At 41.8% G+C, this 22071-nt stretch overlaps 1 protein-coding gene across 4 annotated transcripts in view; it reads left to right on the top strand.

The window, feature by feature from the left end:
* Positions 1-22071, top strand: part of LOC126183886 (galactosylgalactosylxylosylprotein 3-beta-glucuronosyltransferase P) — a 1353843-nt gene that overhangs the window by 640063 nt on the left and 691709 nt on the right. For all 4 annotated transcript variants that reach the window (XM_049926196.1, XM_049926195.1, XM_049926194.1 and 1 more), the window contains one exon: positions 16543-16584. The gene's annotated coding sequence lies outside the window, so the exon portion shown is untranslated. The remainder of the gene's footprint in view (positions 1-16542; positions 16585-22071) is intronic.

Here is a 22071-nt window from a genome sequence, read left to right as displayed (position 1 = left end):
GAAGTTGCACCGGGTCCCGACAAGAAAGTAAGTCGCTCTGGACAGGTGCAAAAATTAGTCGATGGTCCTATAACTAAGGTTAGCTATCCCTCGTGTAGGCCATAGATTATTTGTGTCTTTATTAAACCAGACAATACTACAGTACGCTTGCTACGCGCAAGGATGGAAGTCTATTGGTTTGGTTGGAAATGTATACCATTCTCTGTTATTCACTAACTGCTCTCAAGATCAGTAATGTACTTATAAAGATAAACTGAAATCTAAATAGTCGTCATGTGTCAGATCACTGTATTGGAAAATACTGAAGAAATATTTGTTTTGTTATTGACTTACCTTTATTTGACTTTTTTACGGTTTCGAGAATACGGTCAGGAACGTCATTTGTTCAAAATATCTGACAAATTTATAATGATAAACTACAGTATGTGGTTAGCTCATAACAGGAGTAAAGCAGAAAAAATATGTCTGTAAATCCGTATAAACCTATATGACGAGGTTACTACAGGTATTCTTGTGACACACAACTTCTTTTTGCTCCATCACCACTTATTTTATTTACCAGATGGATGTCGTATGTACAGCCGTTAGATACTTCAATGGAGATTCTTTTTAAGATATTGTAAAGAAATCATATACACACATTCGTCTACAACTTACTCTTTAAGCTGCAGATGTCTTTCAGTGCTAAATCATTTATCCCAGTTTTGTAGCATCTATGTGACACTTACGGAGATTTCTCTGTCTACATAGGATGAATCACCTAAGATTTGAACCGCAAATATTGCGGAATTGGTGAATACTACTGATGGGCGGTTTTCACAGAATGAATTGATAGTCAGGGGCTCATACTGTTACCTAATAAACAGATTGTAATAATACTCAGTAAGCGTATTTCTTGTGCAAGCATACACTTTTAAATGGATCTATGACTTGACATTAACAAACTAAGAGCAGAGTAAATTAGAATGTCAGTGGTGTTTGTTGCAGGATTCTAGTGCGAGCCATATACGAGGTACCGCATTTTGAAACGTTTCCACACCGACATTTGTTTGTGCCATTCAACGTGCGTAGTCACTAGGTAAGATTTTGTTATGTTTGTTTGTATTACTCATCGACGTAGGTGCCACTCCTATCCATCTCTCTCCATCAAGAACTATACGGAAACGATTATGAGAACTGCATTAATTTCTATACGTGGGCATTAAGACATGATACTCCTGATTTGTCACGTATCATGTTTAATGGTCAGCCACATTTTCCAGTCATGGCCAGGTAAACCGCTGAAACTTTTTCTGTGGAGCGTAGCCGTGTGGAGTGGGATAATGGACCATCATCTCATAATCACGTTTTTCATAGACGAAACACTGAACGCCCACAAGTGTCGCAAACTCGTAACAGACCATCTTCCACGAATTTTAGAAGACATTTGTCTGTAGATTATGAGGTACCTGTTGTATCAACATTATGGCTGTCCAGCCCATAGTGCACGGCGTACTACAGAAGGTTTTCATGAATTGTTTCCCAACCTTTGGACTGGACGCAGAGGACCTATACATTGGTCTGGCTGTTCCTCGGATTTGACACCTGCAGACAGTTTTCTGTTCGGAAAGCTGTGAAACGCTACCTACAAAGGCATACCAACTACACACGATGATATGGAACTACGTATTTCTGAAGCCTGCTCGGACATCTCCGCTGAAATGCTAGCACGCGTTCCGTAGTCGTTCTATATCAGATTGGAAGCGTGTATTGCCGCTGCCGGTAGTTCAAAATGGTTCAAATGACTCTGAGCACTATGGGACTTAACTGCTGTGGTCATCAGTCCCCTAGAACTTAGAACTACTTAAACCTAACTAACCTAAGGACATCACACACATCCATGCCCGAGGCAGGGTTCGAACCTGCGACCGTAGCGGTCGCGCGGTTCCAGACTGTAGCGATTGTGCATGTTTGCACAAAAAGACACTTCCTAAGTGTTATTACAATCTGTTTATTGGTTAAAAATAAGAGCTCCTGTTTACCAATCCATTCTATGAAAATCCGCTCGGCCACTCCGGCCGGCCTGCCGGTAGTAATTTTAAACACAATCTGTGATGGGCATTTGTTTAGTTACTGATGAGAATCCACATAACTAGTGTGGGCACTTGTGTTGTTCTTTAGTCTATGCTGCCACAGGTATTGTACAAGTATCGCTGTAAGAATTTTTCAGAATACGTTATCTCGTAAACATTCCGACTAGAAGCCTGCAACAAACACCACTGACATTCTAATTTACACTTCATTTAGTTTGTTAATGTCAACAGACATTTTTCCATGAAAAGAAGTGCATGTTTGCACAAAAAGACACTTCCTAAGTGTTATTACAATCTGTTTATTGGTTAAAAATAAGAGCTCCTGTTTACCAATCCATTCTATGAAAATCGCACATCAAAAGCGCTTCCCATTTCCGCAATATTTTTGGTGTACGTTTTCGGTAATTCACCACTTACAGATTATCATAATTATTGCAAGAATGCAGCACACTGCACAATTTTCGTAACCCGTATTAAATGGAAATCGGCGTTTTTAAATTTCTGTTTCCCTTATTATAATAATTTGAACTTGTAATTGTTGAAAATTTTAAAACGTTTTTGGCAGCTAAGAAGCAGTGGACACGGTCTGGCTTCCTTGAAAAAGCCTCCCACAACTCGGTGTGCGCAGTGCATCCACGAACTTGCCAATCGATAGCCCTCGAATGCGAAAAACGGCGATGGAGGACCGTATTTCTTTGTCCCGCGCGTGAGTTACTTGGTGCTGTAAGTGGGCCGATGCCAAGCTGCAGCTACCAGTCAGCTTTCTTAGTAACTTCTGGCTTCGAGGGAGTATCCTACGTATGAAAAGAATTCAGCATTCTGACAGTTTTGGGTACAGTGGGGCATCTTCTTTGAACCTACGAAGCGTCGTCCACGTACGGTACCGGCAGTCAACATTTCCTTCCTCAGCCTCAGTTTCAGAAGAATGTTCACTGGTGATATTCGTTTTTACGATGTCTTCTATTCAGAACTAATTGTCGACTGCAGTGCTTCCCGCTACTGTTATCAAATGTAACTGGAAAGTGGTAGTATCACGGTGGATGCCACTGCATCGTCTTATTAATCCAAACAGTAAGCTCCTTTATCTTTGTACAAAGTGTCGTCTTTCAATGGAAATGAAGAAAAGGGAGAATAAATATTATGACGCTGCGGGGAAAGAAAATTAGGAGTTGTAAAACTTTTATTTTTTCTCTTCCCAAACGACCTGTATTATATCAAAGTTTCCTTCAGATTTCCACGACATAGAATTTATAAAACTTTAACGAGCATAGGAAGTCTCTGACCAACTGCCAGAGGCTAAAATATCACGTACATTAAATTTCAGAAATGTAGTTTGTTTTTCTGGACGCTATTCCGAGAATACGCGAAACTGAAGTACAGAATACACTACTGGCCATTAAAATTGCTACACCGAGAAGAAATGCAGATGATAAACGGGTATTCATTAGACAAATATATTATACTAGAAGTAACATGTCATTACATTTTCAGGCAATTTAGGTGCATAGATCCTGAGAAATCAGTACCCAGAACAACCACCTCTGGCCGTAATAACGGACTTGATACGCCTAGACATTGAGTCAAACAGAGCTTGGATGGCGTGTACAGGTACAGCTGTCCATGCAGCTTCAACACGGTACCACAGTTCATCAAGAGTAGTGACTGGCGTATTGGGACGAGCCAGTTGTTCGGCCACCATTGACCAGACGTTTTCAATTGGTGAGAGATCTGGAGAATGTGCTGGCCAGGGCAGCAGTAGAACATTTTCTGTATCCAGAAAGGTCCGTACAGGACCTGCAACATGCGGTCGTGCATTATCCTGCTAAAATGTAGGGTTTCGGAGGGATCGAATGAAGGTTACAGCCACGGGTCGTAACACACCTGAAATGTGACGTCCACTGTTCAAAGTGCCGTCAATGCGAACAAGAGGTGACCGAGACGTGTAACCAATGGCACCCCATACCGTCACGCCGGGTGATACGTCAGTATTTCGATGACGAATACACGCTTCCAATGTGCGTTCACCGCGATGTCGCCAAACACGGATGCGACCATAATGATGCTGTAACTAGAACCTGGATTCATCCGAAAAAATGACGTTTTGCCATTCGTGCACCCAGGTTCGTCGTAGAGTACACCATCACAGCCGCACCTGTCTATGATGCAGCGTCAAGGGTAACCGCAGCCATGGTCTCCGAGCTGATAGTCCATGCTGCTGCAAACGTCGTCGAACTGTTCGTGAAGATGGTTGTTGTCTTGCAAACGTCCCATCTGTTGACTCAGGGATCGAGACGTGGCTGCACGATCCGTTACAGCCATGCGGATAAGGGGCCTGTCATTCCGACTGCTAGTGATACGGGGCTGTTGGGATCCAGCACGGCATTCCGTATTACCCGCCTGAAGCCACCGACTGCATATTCTGCTAACAGTCATTGGATCTCGACCAACGCGAGCAGCAATGTCGCCATACGATAAACTGCAATCGTGATAGGCTACAATCCGATCTTTATCAAAGTCGGAAACGTGATGGTACGCATTTCTCCTCCTTACACGAGGCATCACAACAACGTTTCACCAGGCAACGCCGGTCAACTGCTGTTTGTGTATGAGAAATCGGTTGGAAACTTTCCTCATGTCAGCACGTTGTAGGTGTCGCCACCGTCGCCAACCTTGTGTGAATGCACTGAAAAGCTAGTCATTTGCATATCACAGCATCTACTTCCTATCGTTTAAATTTCGCGTCTGTAGCACGTCATCTTCGTGGTGTAGCAATTTTAATGGCCAGTAGTGTATATACACCACTTACAATAAAAAGTGAAACACTTAGAAGCAGTGATCTACAACGCATCACGATAAAAGGAAGCGTAGAACAGTAGAACCATAATAAGCGATTTAGATGTCAGAGAGGTGGTGTGTACGCAGGCGCAAAAGCGCCCTCTTTTGTGTATCTGGACAGGTCAGCGATACGCAACGCTCAATCGTGTGGAGCCGTCATGCGAAGTGGAAACGTGTAACCAAGTGCCACTACGCCTCGCCGACATCACAGGGTGGAATATGGTGATGTGAGTGCTTTCGTACGGGGCAAAATGATTGCTCTCTGCAAGGCAGGTCTGTTGTTCCGTAACACTGCGACTCGTACGGCGCACACTGCTTCAACAGTGAGGCGTACGTAGAACCAGTGGAGAGAAGAGGGCAGTACACAGCGCCGACAGGGTACTGAACGACACAATGTTGTGACCACACTGCGAGATGACCGCCATCTTCCCCGCTTGGCCTTAACAGAAATAACAGCTTCGTTCACAGTGTTGGGGCGGTCTTTGAGAACTGGAACGGGTCTGGGAACGACTGCATCGACGGTTCGACGTCGTCTTTTGAGGGCTGGACTTGCGGCACGCATGCCATTTCGTCGGCTTCCATTGAGCAGAACGCACCAACGCCGCAGACTAATGGGCAGTGAACCCCGACACTGGCGTGCTGACTGGAAAAATATAGTATTTTCGGACGAGTTCTGCTTCAACTTGTCCTACAGTGATGGCCGCAAACACTTACGATGCCACCATGGTGAAAGGGATCGGCCAGACTATTCTTGAGCGGCATGGCAGACAAACACCAAGCGTGTTGGTCTGAGACGCCATTGCCTATAACATGCGATCTCACCTCCTACGTCTTGAGGGCAATCTGAAGAGCTACCGCTACATCAATGACGTTTTACAGTCCGTTGCAATGCCCCTCCTGCAGGTCGCTCAACTGGTCATATTTCAGCAGGACAACGCCCGGTCGCATGCGGCGAGAGATATGCACGGTTCCTTCAAAGAACGACTGTTACTGGCCAGCCCTGACATGTCGCCCATTGAACGTGTCTGGAATATGGTGGTCGGCAGCTTGTTCGTTCTGGTCCTCCTGCAGCCACAGTTGATGTTTCGTGGCAGTGTTTTCCAGCAGTATATTCAGGCGCCCTTTGACTCCATTCCTCGCCGTCTAGCGGCTCTGATCGCAGCACGTAGTAGCACTACTCTGCACTGAATTTCCCCAGTCATAGTGCATGTTCAGGTCTATTACGCTAATCGGTTGTGTTGTGTAATATCCATAACCAGTGAAACAAATTTCATTGTGATCACATCTCTTGGTCTTGGTGTTTCACTTTCTACAAACAGTAGTGAACATTTGCACGAAAGAAGACACCTGTTTATATAATTTTGATTATAATGTAAATCGTGCACGTAATTAACTGCAACTATGTAGCAATGGTGTCTCATTTTATCTCCTTACCTCCTGCACCAGACGTATCCTCGCCTTTTGTAAGTGAGCACTTTCTGTGCCAGCGGTTTGCAACTGCCTCAAAAAAAATGGTTCAAATGGCTCTGAGCACTATGGGACAACATCTGAGGTCATCAGTCCCCTAGAACTTAGAACTACTTAAACCTAACTAACCTAAGGACATCACACACATCCATGCCCGACGCAGGAATCGAACCTGCGACCGTAGCGGTCACGCGGTTCCAGTTTGAAGTACCTAGAACCGCACGGCCACACCGGTCGGCGCAACTGCCTCAGTGGACTAAGAATTTAGTTGCGGCATTCGGCACTGTTGCCTGTGAACCTCACTTTGAATTCTTGTCATGTTTTTCTCAATTAAAAAGAAAGTCATTCTACAATTTACTTTTTTGGGTAACAGATTCAGAAGCAAAAAGCAGTTAAATGCGCTGTCTAGTAGTTCTATATGACACACTGTTGTTTTTTAGGGTTTTTAGGCGTTGTTAATGTAATGTTGTGAAATGGAGGGGACCTGTAGTACTTGTGTGAGTTGGCGTCGGACTTTGTGGTCTAGTGGTAAAGTGGGAGCGTGGAGACCGTAAGGTTGCGAAGCCGAATTCCGATCAGCACCGTAATTTTTCAGTCTGCCTTTACGCTAGCCTACACCTCTCAATGATATGCAGATATGCCAAGAATGATGCTTGGTTCGAATTCTTCTTTAAACTGCAAGTCTCCTTCCCCAGTAGGATTACTGGGGTCGGATATGGGTGTGCTAGTCGCCAAAGAGCCGTTCAATTGAAACAACTCGCAAACAGGCGGCTCGACATGCCTCGTGAGATACTCGCAGTCAATCTAGTCATACAAATTCACTATACTTAGCCTATGAAAATATGTTAGTTTGTGACTGATTATTCGACTACTATCTAAATTTAGGGGAAGGCAAATGAATTTTCCGTGTTTTGTGGAAAAGTAGCACACACTTTTGTGGATTTCAAATTTTGTTTTGTGACATGTAGGCCTAATTTGTTTTTGTAATGTTAAGAAACGCAGTACTTTATACTAAACCGCTTCACGTTAGATAATGGCGTAGTTTGACTGAATATTACTCTTTGCAATTCGTGTGAGTAGTGTAACACCCGTGCTCGAGTTACCTTTAGTGATTTCAGCTCTTTTTCCAATCTCGTAATTATTCTGATTTTAAAAATCTGGGAGAAGTAGACGGCTACCACTCGTTGCATTTCAGTTTCACAGAAAATGCGTTTTCACCAATACCGAATCTGTACATAATTCGCCTCGAACTTGCTCCTGAACTAACTACTGAGCAACCAAGATTTGTTAAAATAAGGTGAATCATCGTATCAGCCTAACATCTGCTTGGCTATTACCACGTCCAGTTTCTTGAACACGTTTCACGAGCCCCCATGAACGTAAATATGTGCATTATGTGACTTTGCGGATCATATACTTGGTATTTACTATACAGCATCGTGTCTTGTCTAGAGCATCAGGTAGCGTGAATTTCATAATATCTGAGATAAATTAATCGAGCGACATCAAATTCTTTGCGCAATTTCCATATCCGTGTATAGCCACCAGAACATAAAACTACACACAACACTAACATAGTTTAAAAAATAACCTTGGTTGAAGTCAGTAATACCAACTTAAGAATGCTGTCACACGGACAAATAGATAGCATCTCGGGTTATGTGACTTCGACGTAGCGTCTCTATGCCTTAAACTCCCAGCTTCATCTAAGGCAGATATGTTTTAGCTCTGTATCGTGACGTCCCTATGGTGCATCAAGAGAGTTACACATCTGAATGGATATCATTTGCATGACTAATAGTATTAGAATATCACGTAGGGGGAAACGGGAGCTATATTATATTTTGTGTGGGACAGAATTTCACTACATACGGTACTGCAAAGTGCTGAAGAATATCATCAGACGGTCTAAAACAATGAAAATTTCTCGGAACAAAATCAAAACTATGCGGACAGTTGTAAAAGAGGTATCAGCGTCGAATGTGCTTGCTCAGCATATTGCACTGATCTTGTGTGATAGTGAAACTGTTAATGTTGCATCAAAGTTGCGCAAAATTTCAATAATTACTTGCTGTCAACAATCGACAAGATGACACAAAATTTTATTGGTACAGATTAATATGCAGAGCTCTGTTTGTCTGCTTGTTTGAACACCATATTCTTTAAAACTACTTGGCGAAATTTTATGGGGTTTTCGCAGGTACCTTGAGCGTGACGTGGGCTTTATTTTATCAGAATTGGACCAACAAAAAAATATCGTTAAGTTTTAGGAATCTGCTCATCTTAAACTTTTGGATGTTTGCTTTAGCGCCGGTATGTTACACTAAAGAACCAATAGATGGAGCTTTTAGTTTCGTAGTACACTAAAGATCCAGACGATGGCGCTGTTGGTTTTCTTACCTCAGTCACAGCAAAATTTTCGGAAGTTTACGGCAATGACAGAATTAGGCGTCGCAATCTTATCTTTACGAATACAGCTCAACATTGAATTTACTTGACTAGGATATATAGATATACCGATTTCGCTTCGTGCATTAAAAACTTAGCGAAATTGCTTTGCTTCCTTCCATAAGTGTCATTTATAATTGATTCCTTCTGCAAGAAAAAACAAATTTATTAACAAATGAATGTGATTCTACAAAAATACACTTTTCACCGAAGTAAGTGCGGAACCCTAAAAAGCGACTGTACGTAAAGGCCCTTATTTAACTTCCGTTGTGAAGCACGGGCGTGTAGCTAGTATCACATAAAGCTACAGGATACGAGCAAATATGAAATTTAATCAGATATTAGACCTCTAATGAGTATGGGTATGTTGAAATCTCAAGTACGATAATGAATATCAGTGCACAAATGTCTTAGTTCTGTACCCATTTTCCTGTGCTATTTGTCCTTCAGTTGTAGTCAGTACAAAGGGAGAAAGATATAATCGTAACAATTACCTATCAGTTTCTCTGCTGTCGATGTTTCTGAAAGTTTATGAGAAATTGATATTTAAGATAGTAGTGGCGCATCTTAGAACATATAATTTGTTGTCACACTCGCAGTTAGCTTCGGGAAAGGGATATCCACAGAAAACTGCGGGATTTCAAATAAAAAATGTGACCCTCAACTACGTACCCTAAGACTCAGAGATGAAATATGAAAAGTTTTGGCTGGTTTCGTTGTCTAGGGGCCGGGATGCGTAGTTGCCACATTAAATGCCAAATACTGCTGAGTCTGCAGTATACAATATGAATACACACATAAACTGAGTGATCGAAAGTTCCTATCACTCGGAAATTGGGAATTTTGAATGTAAAATATAAATTTAGAAATGAAAGAGTGCAATTAAATAAAATCTGCAGTAACTATTTTAACTACTTTAAATGATGAGTGCGATAGCAGAAGTACCTTTAAGAATGCCATTTATTACTGCAAAACACTAATTGGTTTCGATGGTCCAGCAGTTAAATAAAATGTAAGTTGAATAACAAGGAAACAATAGATTCCTACATCACGTAATTAGTTATGAATAACAGCATAGCTCGCGAGATATTCACTTCTAAACGCATACTACGTCTTCGCTTCAGAAGCCACGGAAATCTCACAAGTGCAAACTGCTCAACACTCTCCAAGTATTTCCCGCGACCGTCCGGGGCGCCTTCCCGTCCAGCACTCCCCCACTTCCATATAGTCCCTCAATTGACTTCGGTAGGCGCCTCCTGTAGTAACGAGCACTGTGATTGGCTAGAGCGCTCCCGCCATGTCTCCAAGCCAATGCACACTCACAAACATATTGAAATACATACGAAATACTGGATTTATATTTAAATAACTTTAAACAGGAAGATTGGCCTCTGGTGGTGTGGAGGTGAGTTCCAACGTGTGGTGTTGTTGGTGGCCCAGTTCCAAAACGAGCCGATTGCGGGACTGGCCTGACTTCTCATAGAAGGCGCGAGCAGTTTGCCGGATTCTATCCCGCAGATGCGTGATGCTCGCTTCCTCGTGCGGCATACGATTTGAATACAGACTCGGGGGGCGCAGAGCGGGTTTCAGAGCTCGGATCTGCACCCTCTGCAACGCCGCAGTGCGTGAGTCAGCGGCCTTTCCCCACACCACGGCCGCGGTCTGACCGGCGTTAAGCCGTCGGCACACGGACCGTGCATCCCAACGTTGAGCGTTGAGCGTGCCGAGTTTCTGACGTCATAGCGTGGAATAGCACGTTCGGGGGTCTTTCCGAACGTGCACAGCAATATCTGGCATGTCAGATAATCTGAGCGTGCGTCTGAGCGTTGACCAATGAGATGGAACAACGCCACCTACGTCACACGCACGCCGTCTCCCTTCAGTACAGAGTTGTGAGGTGCCATATTGGCATTCCTTTCATGCCTATATGTATATATGCCGTTTCTGACCACCAGCAGATTGAGAATCACTGGAAAACCCGTTCTTAGTTGTGCGATTCGATGCAATAAATTAATAAGAAACATCATATTCGAAGCCAAAGAATTATTGTAACTTGCTTATTATGAGACTAGCCTATTTGAAGGCAGCGACACACTGAAGATCCACCCAAAACGCATTGTTCTTGGTACAATTTGTTATAATTAAATTTCAATTAGTAACATAATTACCTACGATTAACGTTTTTACTAATTGTTAAGATATGATTATGTGCAGGGATATTGTTGGTTTAGCGTAGTGAGTAACGTCTCTGTCCAATAGTGAGTTTTTGATGGGGCGGTGGTTCGTGTCGTAACACTTCCAAAATTTTTCCTAGCATTCGCGTTTTTATTAGGTTCTGATACTTTATTATTAGTTTAATATAAGTATATACTATAATATTTGATGTTATGTAAATATAAGTTCACCTTTTTTTGAATGGTGACTTTGTCCGATTGGCTTAATCTACAGGACAGCTTACGCTACATATACAAAGATATTTTGCTCCTTGTACGCTTCGTAATTCACATGTTGCAAAGATTCTGCTACTGGGTAGGAACAGTGATCAAGTAAGACTGATCCTGGGGTTATACCAAAATGTGGGAATGATGAAATAATGTTTATCTTATGTGGAGAAGTATTTAAAATTTGTACCGCACTGATTGTAATGGAACTTTTATGAGCCTGTGTCCTTAGTGATTGGACATGGTACTTTCCTTTTCGTGGACAATGAAGGAAATGTGCGTTTTAATAGAGCTAACTTGGGAATTTTACGCGCGCCCGTTGAGTAAACAGTGTGATTTACGAACTAGAAACATCCCTCAACTGCCGCTGGAGTGCGTTGCGATCGCGTATACCACGTTGGGGCCCACGTACCGTATGGTTCAAATGGCTCTGAGCACTATGGGACTTAACTTCTAAGGTCATCAGTCCCCTAGAACTTAGAACTACTTAACCTAAGGTCATCACACACACCCATGCCCGAGGCAGGATTTGAACCTTCGACCGTAGCGGTCGCGGGGTTCCAGACTGTAGCGCCTAGAACCGCTCGGCCACTCCGACCGGCCGTATGCACAAGTCGCATCGTTCATGAGCGTTTAGCAGCACATTTAACTTGGCATGCTCAACGTTAACGTTGGACAGCACGGTCCGTGTGCCGACGGCTTTCGGCATAGCATAATACCGTGATGTAGAGGCAGTGACGACTGCGGATCAGGCAGACGATTCAGGGCGCTTCTGACGTCACGAACATGCAGGCCCATGGGATCCTCTGGTCGAGGATCACTCCGAGATATTTTCACGCGGAAGGCCCTCCCAGCGAAATAGGACCGAAGAAGGACCGCGTGTGACATCTGTATCCCGAGTACAAAAAGTTTGCACAAGAGGCCGTCGTGCACACGGAGTCGATTGCCCTGGACATGTCGAGAAACATCGCCCCAAGGTACTCGTTTCCAGCGCCCTCGTCGCCGGCTCCACCAGCCAGAGCAGCTGGTGAGAGGTGGACTGGCCGCTCTGAACTCCAAACTGTTCGTCTGATACTGCACTATCTTTAGTAACGTGTGCGTCAGCTTCTTTCCGCACAGCCTCTAGAGCCCTTTCGAGAAGGATGGTAGCAAACTGATGGCCCTGTAGATGGCTGCCTGACGTGGGTCGTCTTCAGTTTTCGGGGTAGTCACCACTTCCGCATGTTCCCAAGTGGAGGGGTAATCCCCCGACCGATGTGTCTGATTGAAGATCTCGGTTAGTGGCCAATGGAACCAGGCCCACGTCTTCATATCTAAATTGAAATATTTCCTTTTGTTATTTCGTGCAATAGTTGCTCATAGTAGTTTGTAACTTTTCTCTGTAATGTGTTACTTACTTGCGTACTACTTACAATTTGTTGTGTTTTTTTTTATTTGTAAGTTCAATTTGTTTATAAATGTCCTACAAAACATTCTGTAAACTGTGTGCTAACTCGTTTCATAACCAAGTAAGTTTGAATCGCATTTTCTCATTGAACAATAATGACGACATGACTTCTTAATAAAATAATACCTGAAGTGAAGGCCAATTTACTATATAGTGCAATTACTTTTAATAGCACAAGGTTCCTTGTTCACATAAACAACTATTATACGGTAATCATTGAAACTGACTGACATGAGGATGGTAGAATTAACAACGATAAAGATTAGCAGAAAAACTGCAGGAAAACCAAATGAAGTCCCAGCTGTCGCAATTCAGTACTACTGAAACTCAATACAGACAATTTCGCATTCCTGTTCAATGAGCAGACTTAATATTACAAGCAACATGAGAAGAAGGTGCATACGTTGGGCTAGAAAGACAGGCGTATTGAAAAGAATCACATAAAACTTGTCTCATTTGCAAGACGGCGTTGGAGAATTATGTGTAGAATTTCACTAAGAAGAATGTTCCAGGAGACTTGAAGACGGAGGCCATTTGCTGATGCAGAGCAATGTCTTCGCGGCTTATTATCAGTGGATGAAAAGAGAAAAGTTACACATCCAACAGCTACAAAAATTTTTCATGATTAACACTACACGTCATAAAAACGATAGACACGCATACAATTCTAAAACTGATAAGTTATGAAGGAGTCGTCAGAAATAAATACAATATAATGTGCCGATTCCATATAGTCACGAGAAATAAAGGTTCATGAATAAATTACATGTCCAGATTAAGTATGTGATGTAACCACCACAGGCGGTAGTATAGAAACAAACAGGCCCTGAATGTGTCCCGTAAAAATTTTTCGGCGTTTCTGTTAGTATCCACAGTTTAGTTCTGTTGCCAGTTGGACAAGAGATATGAGTGAGTTTCTGACAGATTAAATTCAAGATACGTTCATTCTCTCGTACAGATATGTCTTTATTTTTATTTACCCGTCAACTTCCGTAGGACCAAATTGAGGAGCAAATCTCCAAGGTCATGGAACATGTCAATACATGAAATTACAACATAAAAGTAATAACAGATAAAAGTAAAATGTTTATGAACCTGGAAACAGTCAAGCCATAAGTTTAAGTAAACTCAATCAACAATACAAGAATCAGCTTAATTTTTCAAGGAACTCCTCGAAAGAATAGAAGGAGTGACCCATGTGGAAACTCTTCAGTTTCGATTTGAAAGCGTGTGGATTACTGCCAAGATTTTTGAATTCGAGCGGTAGCTAACTGAAAATGGATGCCGCAGTATACTGCACACCTCTCTGCACTGCAGAAGAGTTAAGGAAGTTGGATCCAAATACAGATTCGATTTCTACCCAGTATTAACTGAATGAAAGCTGCTTATTCTTGGGAATAAGCTAATATTGTTAACAAGAAATGGCAGTAAGGAATATATATATTGAGAGGCCAGTGTCAAAATACCCAGACTCGTGAACGGGGGTCGACAAGAGGTTCGTGAACTTATACCACTTATTGCCAGAACCGCCCGTTTCTGGGCCAAGAGTATCCTTTCAGAATGGGAAGAATTACACCAAAATATAATACCATACGACATAAGCGAATGAAAATAAGCAAAGTAATTTAATTTTCGTGTCGAACTATCGCTCACTTCAGATACCATTCGAATAGTAAAAATGGCAGCATTAAGTCTGTGAACAAGATCCTGAACGTGGGCTTTCCACGACAGTTTGCTATCTATCTGAACACCTAGAAATTTGAACTGTTCAGTTTCACTAATCATATACCCATTCCGTGAAATTAAAAGATCAGGTTTTGTTGAATTGTGTGTTTAGAAAATGTGAAACCTGAGTGTTACTGTGATTTAGCGTTAGTTTATTTTCTACAAGCCGTGAACCTGGGTCATGAACTGCACTATTTGAAACCAGGCCAACATTACACACAACATTCTTTACTACAAAGCTCGTGTCATCAGCAAACAGAAATACTTTAGAGTGGCCGGTAATACTAGAGGGCGCATCATTTATCTAAATAAGGAACAGGAGTGACCCCAACACTGATCCCTGGGCACCCCCCACTTGACTGTACCCCACTCAGACCCCACATCACAGCCATTCTCAACATTGTGAATAGTGACCTTTTGCTGTATGCTGCTAAAGTAACAGGTGAACCAACTGTGAGCTACTCCCCGTATTCCGTAATAGTACAACTTCTGGAGCAATATTTTGTGATCAACACATCCAAACGCCTTAGTTAAATCAGAAAATATGCCTAGCGTTCGAAACCTTTTGTTTAACCCATCCAGTACCTGACAGAGAAAGGAAAATATAACATTTTCAGTTGTTAAACGACTTCTAGAGTCGAACTGTGCATTTGATAGCAAATCGTGTGTTATAAAATGGTCAATTACCCCATTCAATAACTTTAGCAAACACTGATGGCATACAAGTAGGTCTAAAATTGTCTACATTATCCTCTTCTCCCTTTCTATTATGCCGTTTTACTACTGAGTACTTTAATCGTTCAGGAAACTGACCATTCCTAAAGGAAAAATTAGAAATATGGCTAAATACAGGGCAAACATGTGCAGCACAGTACTTTAATATTCTGCTAGGCACTCCATCATATCCATGAGAGTCGTTAGTCTTAAGTGATTTAATTATTGACTCAATCTCCCCTTGTGATATCACAGAGGAGTATTTCAGACATCAGTCTCGGAAAGGCATTTTCCAGGAGAGTTATATGATTCCTAGTAGATATTAAATTTTTATTTAATTCACCAGCAATGCTCAGAAAATGATTTTTAAATACTGTACGTATATCTGATTCATCAGTAACAGAAATACTTTTACTACGAAATGACTTTATATGGTTGACCCTGTTCTGCTGAACAGACACTTCCTTCACAACTGACCATATGGTTTTCATTTTATCCTGCGAATTAGCTATTCTATTTGCGCACCACGTACCCTTTGCCTTCCTAATAACATTTTTAAGCACCTTACAAGACTGTTTGTAATGGGCTACTGTAGCTTGATTATGACTACTTCTAACATTTTGATATAATTACCACCTTGTTCTACATGATATCCTTATCTCACTAGTCAGCCACCCAGGCTGCCTTTTACTGCTAGTACCCCGTTTAGAACGTTATAATGGAAAGCAACTCTCAAAGAGAATGAGAAATGTGGTTCAAAATGGTTCAAATGGCTCTGAGCACTATGGGACTTAACTTCTATGGTCAGCAGTCCCCTAGAACTTAGAACTACTTAAACCTAACTAACCTAAGGACATCACACACATCCATGCCCGAGGCAGGATTCGAACCTGCGACCGTAGCAGTCCCGCGGTTCCGGACTGCGCGCCTAGAACCACTAGACCACCGCGGCCGGCTGAGAAATGTGTTAAGGAAAGCATTATATATATCATCTATGTTATCGGCACTATAAACATCTTGTCACTCTTGTTCCTTGACGAATTAAAAAAAAAAAAAAAAAAACACTCTCTACTACCGTTCCATTAAGTTTCCTACGTAGTTTGTAACTATATTTGACATTTGTTTGAGCACAAAGCCTTTTAGTGTTACAATTTGTGCATCATGGTCTGAAAGGCTATTCACCCTTGTCTTTGCAACATGTGGAATTCCGTATACAATTGTTGTCGTTACAAATGTAGTGGTACAACGTTTACTACAATATACAGAAATTTTCTTTATTACACTGAAAAAGTTTCGTGCTGAATTAGATAATCATGCTCTTTTGTACATAAATGACGGTTTGGTGGAATATTTCTAATTGGTATACAACTATCGTTTGTTTATTTGTTCACAGATGCAGTTTGCCGTATGGTGAACTTCCAAGGTGCTGCCTAAGGTATGTCATCATTCATCTTTCTCTTTTTTGCACGTCTAAAAGTATCTTAATACGTCGTTTACCTTGTACAGGACCGCTGAATCGTTATTTTGATATTCTCATTTGAAGGCAGTTGAGTTAAATAATGTGTAATAACTTAACTTTATGTGTAAGTTCTTTGAATAAAATTTGAAGGTTGACGAACCTGAAATCACCTTTTTTACAATTACACTCTCACATTTCTGGTATGGAATCTCAGAAATTTTGCAATCCTTAAGACGTATGCGAGTGTATTACGTAACGAAAACTGAAGAGACTGTTTCACGCCTGCAAGAGAGATTTCGAGGAGCTACAACAAACGAAATTTTTCACACGTAATGTACAGTGGTAGTTTTCAGCTACGTCATCGAAACAATAAATAATTCCTGTATCCATAGTGAAACTGTCACTTTGCAGCGAAGTGTGTGTTGTTTTGAAACTTCATGGAAGATTAAAATTGTGTGTCGGACCGGAACTCGATTCCTGAACCTTCATAGGCGAATAGCTCAGTTTGTAAGAACATTTCCTACATGTTGGACCTTCAGTTTATTTCTGTTCATTGTTAAATTTTAACAGTTTACTACACTGATACTAATAACTCGGTCTGTATTTGCGTAGTGGTTAGGAAATAATGCAATATTAAACTGCGATATATAGAAGCACATAGCCGACGTCTAGCGGAGGCAAATGCCGCCAACTGGTTGACTACGTCAAATAAAACCAATCACATTACTTATATTTCTCGTACTCAGTCGTAATTGGCAGCATTTATCACGTCGTAGCGTTAAATTACCCATACAGGCTTTGACAAAGAAGTAAGCAACCAAACTTTATAGAATGTTCTGGTATCGCTAGCACTATAAATACGAGAAGATATGAGAAAAGGAAGGGAAAAAAAGATTGTTTCTCTAAACTGAAAGTTAAATACTGAACAGAATGTTTTACGTTACACGCTTCGGTATAAATCAAACAAATCCGTTCAATACTTTCCCAAAAGTAAAGTGTAATATGTTGGTAATGGGTTACAGTGATCTTAGGCGAAAGTAATTATCTTGGTTTACTCAATTCAGAACTAGCGTTTCGACGTGGGACATCAAGCTCATGCCTTAGCTTGTGGGGAGTACACATCCTCTATAAGTAGGCGACACTGAATGTGAAATGTAGTATTGAGAGAAGATTATCAGAAGCTGCGACCGACAGAATACCTTCTGGGGCTCTACACAGTCGTTCAGTCACAGTGTTTGCCTATATATGTTGAAGTTAGAACAATTTTGTGGTGACATTAAAAGCTGAATTATGTTTTGAAAGCGGTTCTCATCGTCCCGCCGCTGTCATTTGTCTTTATTTGAACACTCGGTGGTCGTTGTAGAGCTCAGTCAGGCACCAACCTCTGCGCTGGCAGCACCAGGCCAGTAGTTCATTCGGATGTTCATTTTACAAACTTCTATTAAAAGCGAGTTACTTGTTTAAGTTTGCGCGTATACTTTTTTAGTTTAACAATAAATTTCTTGCGTGTTGGTGTAGTGTAGTTTTCTACGGTCATCAGTGTGGATAGAGTCTGTAAATGCTGCTTTCGGATGCAAGCTGAGTGGCTTTGGTCACGCAGCTTGAGATTGTTGCCAATGGGCATCACTGTGGGGGGCCTTATGTGAGGACTCAAGGAACCCTCAGTACGCCCCACGTGTTCCCTGATCGGTCCCCTAATGTGATCAGCCCTCGCTGAGGTTCACCACTCACCTGTGATTGATTGAGAAGTCGTTTCAGAGTGTTCCATACAGCGACAGACTTTCCAGGGGTCCAACTGAAAGGCCTCCCCAATTTGTCTGACAAACTGGCATTTGGTGCTGTAGACCCTGAACCAGCTGCAGTCACCTGCGCTATCTCAGAGGCCTGCAAGGTCGGCGCATTCACAAGGAGTGGGAATATTGGTAGTTGGGACCTCCGATGTAGGGATGTAGCTTCCAAGGAGGAGAAGTAGTCCAGTTTTCACTCTGAATACCGAGGGAGTCATCGAAGATGTGGAACGCGTCCTTCTGGATGCCATGAGAAGCACAGAGTGCAGCCAACTATAGGTGATGGTTCATGGAGGTGGTAATTATCTGCGCCGCTTTGGATCAGAAGAGATTCTCTCTGTTTGTAGGTGACTATCTGAAGTCGTGAAGACTGCTAGTCTTGCTTGCGAGATGAAGGCACAGCTCGACATTTGTAGCATTGTTGCCAGGGATATAGAGCCGATTGGAGGGTCGGTATCAGAACCCTAGACGGTTTGGTGACCATGTGAGCTTCAGATTCCTTCACTTTCACCGCTTTTGTGGCGTGGACTGGACGGATTTTTAGTTAGAGGATCACAGGAATGTACAATCGAGGTTTCAATCTCAAAGGGTGCACGTAAAACACTGGGTAAGGGTAGACCCAAGGACCATTGGTGCCATAGTTGTAAATTGTCGTAGCTTTGTTGGGAAAGAAACAGAGTTCCAAACGCTAATAGAAAACACTGAAGCTGAAATCGCTATAGGTACCGAAAGATGGCTAAAGCCAGAGATAAGTTCAGCCGAAATTGTTACCAAGGATCTAACGGAGTCCAGAAAGGATCGATTAAATACAGCTGGTGGTGACGTGTTTGGTGCTGTTAGAAGTAGTATACTCTGTAGTGAATCTCTGTGAACTAGTATGGGAAGAGATTGTGCTTGACAACCGGAATAAATGATTAAGTGGTTCCTTTTACCGATCCCCCATCACAAATGAAACCGTTGTTTAAAGGTTCGACGAAAATTTGCATAAAATTATAGTTGATGGCGACTCAAATCTACCTTCAATATATTGGCGAAAATACGTGTTTAAAGTCGGTAGTAAGGATAAAATACCGTTCGAAATTGTACTAAATGCTTTCTCCGAAAATTATTTTGGGAAATTGGTTAAGGAGCCCAGTCGAAGAGTAAACATGTGCAATAACATACTGGATCTCTTAGCAACAGATACTGAGCAAATAGGAAGCATCATCACGGATACAGTAAACAGTGACAACAAAGTCGTTTTAGCGACACTGAGTAACATAATATCCAAATTCAGAAACAGCAAATAAAAATCTACCTATATAAAAATCAGATAAAAATTCGTTTCACGCCTTGATAAGAGACAGTCTCCATTCCTTCCGAACTAACTGTGTAAGCGTAAACCAGATGAGGCTTAAATTCAGAGAAATAGTATCGACAGGATTTGAGAGATTTATAGCAAATAAATTAATAAGAGACGGATTAGATCACTCATGGTACACAAAACAAGTATGGACACTGCTGCAGAAGCAAACGAGAAAGCATGGTACATTTAAAAGAACGCCAATTCTCCAAGACTGGCGGTTCTTTTGCAGAAGATGGAAATTTAGCGCGATTTCAGTGCTAGATATTTTAACAGTTTCCACAACGAACCTTTTTCTCGAAATTTGGCATAAAATCCGAAGAGATTCTGATCGTCAGTGAAGGGCACCATTGGCGAGACTTAATCAATATCTTCACTGTGCGATAGCAACAGTAATGTTACCTATAGGAATACCACAAAATCAGAGTTACTAAACACAATTTTCCGGAACTCCTTCACTAAAGAAGACGAAGCAAATATTCCAGAACTCGAATCAAGAACAGTTACCAACAAGAGCAACTTAGAACCGGAACAACTTAGAAGTACATGTTCTCGCTGTAGTGAAGCAGCTTAAATCACTTTAAAAAGACAAGTCTCCAGCCTAGATCGTATATCGATTAGGTTCCTTTCAGCGTATGCTGATGTAATAGCTCCATATCTAGCAATGATATACAGCTGCTCGTTGTATGGGAGATTCTTATCTAAGGACTGTAAATAACTTAAACACTTTGAGATGTCTTGACAACAATTTTTTTATTCCAGTATACCGAATGCGTTTCGACTAACGTCGTTATCAAAGGCAACTAAGATACAAAGGAAAATCTGCTGTCAACAGAAACACGAGACATGTTACATTTTCACTTTCAAGTGAAATCATGACACGGAAAGTAAAAAATTATTTAAAACTTATCAGATACCTAATGTCATTATTATGAGTCAGTAAAACTTGTCCAAATGGATGCATGATATTTACTAAATATTCCCTATCAACGGGCAAGTGCAGACTGCTTTCAGGGATTAAGAATGATACAAATGGAATAAAACGCTACGTGGCGATACGGTCGTGGTGTAATGAGGCAGTTGTTTGATAACAAAATATGAGAGGATTCTGAAAAGTGATGCCACAGAATTTTTTATGTGAAAACTCTTAAATCGCTTTAAGTAAAACAAACGTTATTAACATTCTACATCTTTATTCTTCATGTCTACGTATTTATTTATCCACATAGTCACCCTGGTGACGAACGCAATGCCGGCCGCTGTGGCCGAAGGTTCTAGGCGCTTCAGCCCGGAACCGCGCTGCTGCTACGGTCGCAGGTTCGAATCCTGCCTCGGGCATGGATGTGTGTAATGTCCTTAGGTTAGTTAGGTTTAAGTAGTTCTAAGTCTAGGAGACTGATGACCTCAGATGTTAAGTCCATAGTGCTGAGAGCCATTAGAACCATTTGAACCATTTGAAAAAACGCAACGAGAGACCAATTTGTTGTTACCGTCACTGCAAAATGTTTGACATTGTTGATGGAGTCACAACGTCATCTCCACCTGCACCGCTTCTCAACTACCAAAGTAAAGTCCTTGAAGGTACTCTTTAAGTTTTAGAAACAGATGAAAATGAAATGGTGCCAAATCGGAACTGTACGAAGGGTGATAGATAACAGTGAACCCAACGCGTCGGATCGTTGCAGATGTTACAGCGCTAGTGTATTGTGTGGCATTGTCACACTGTAGGAGAAGGGGCTCTACGTGTGGACGAACTCTTTGAATTCGAAACTCGCTGTTTCTCAGGCACCGACCTAGTTACATTACACACGGCCACGCTACACGCTACAATTCGGAGTTCTCTAGCGGAAAAGGGTTGCAAATATGTGGACATGTATAATATTAATAACGCTTGTTTTATTTTAAAGAATTTGAGAATTTCCACATAAAAGCTCGGAGGCATTACGTTTTAGAACGTCCTCGTAAATGATTTGACCAGTTTCATCGTATAAATAATTGCACCAGTGAAGCCGACATAAACTTTCCTATATGATTTTATAAAAGGTATTTCTAAAATAGTTGTCGTAAAATAAAATAGTTATATTAATGAACGGGTGACGCCTGTGTATTGCTATGGCTGCTGTTAAGAGTAAATGGCTCAAATGGCTCTGAGCACTATGGGACTTAACTTCTTAGGTCATCAGTCCCCTAGAACTTAGAACTACTTAAAACTAACTAACCTAAGGACATCACACACATCCATGCCCGAGGCAGGATTCGAACCTGCGACCGTAGCGGTCGCGCGGTTCCAGACTGTAGCGCCTAGAACCGCTCGGCCACCACGGCCGGCCGTTA

This window comes from Schistocerca cancellata, chromosome 4 (assembly GCF_023864275.1).
Source record: "Schistocerca cancellata isolate TAMUIC-IGC-003103 chromosome 4, iqSchCanc2.1, whole genome shotgun sequence".
Taxonomy (NCBI): domain Eukaryota; kingdom Metazoa; phylum Arthropoda; class Insecta; order Orthoptera; family Acrididae; genus Schistocerca; species Schistocerca cancellata.
Note: the sequence above shows the minus strand (reverse complement) of the source record. Positions and strands in the feature narration are given on the sequence as shown.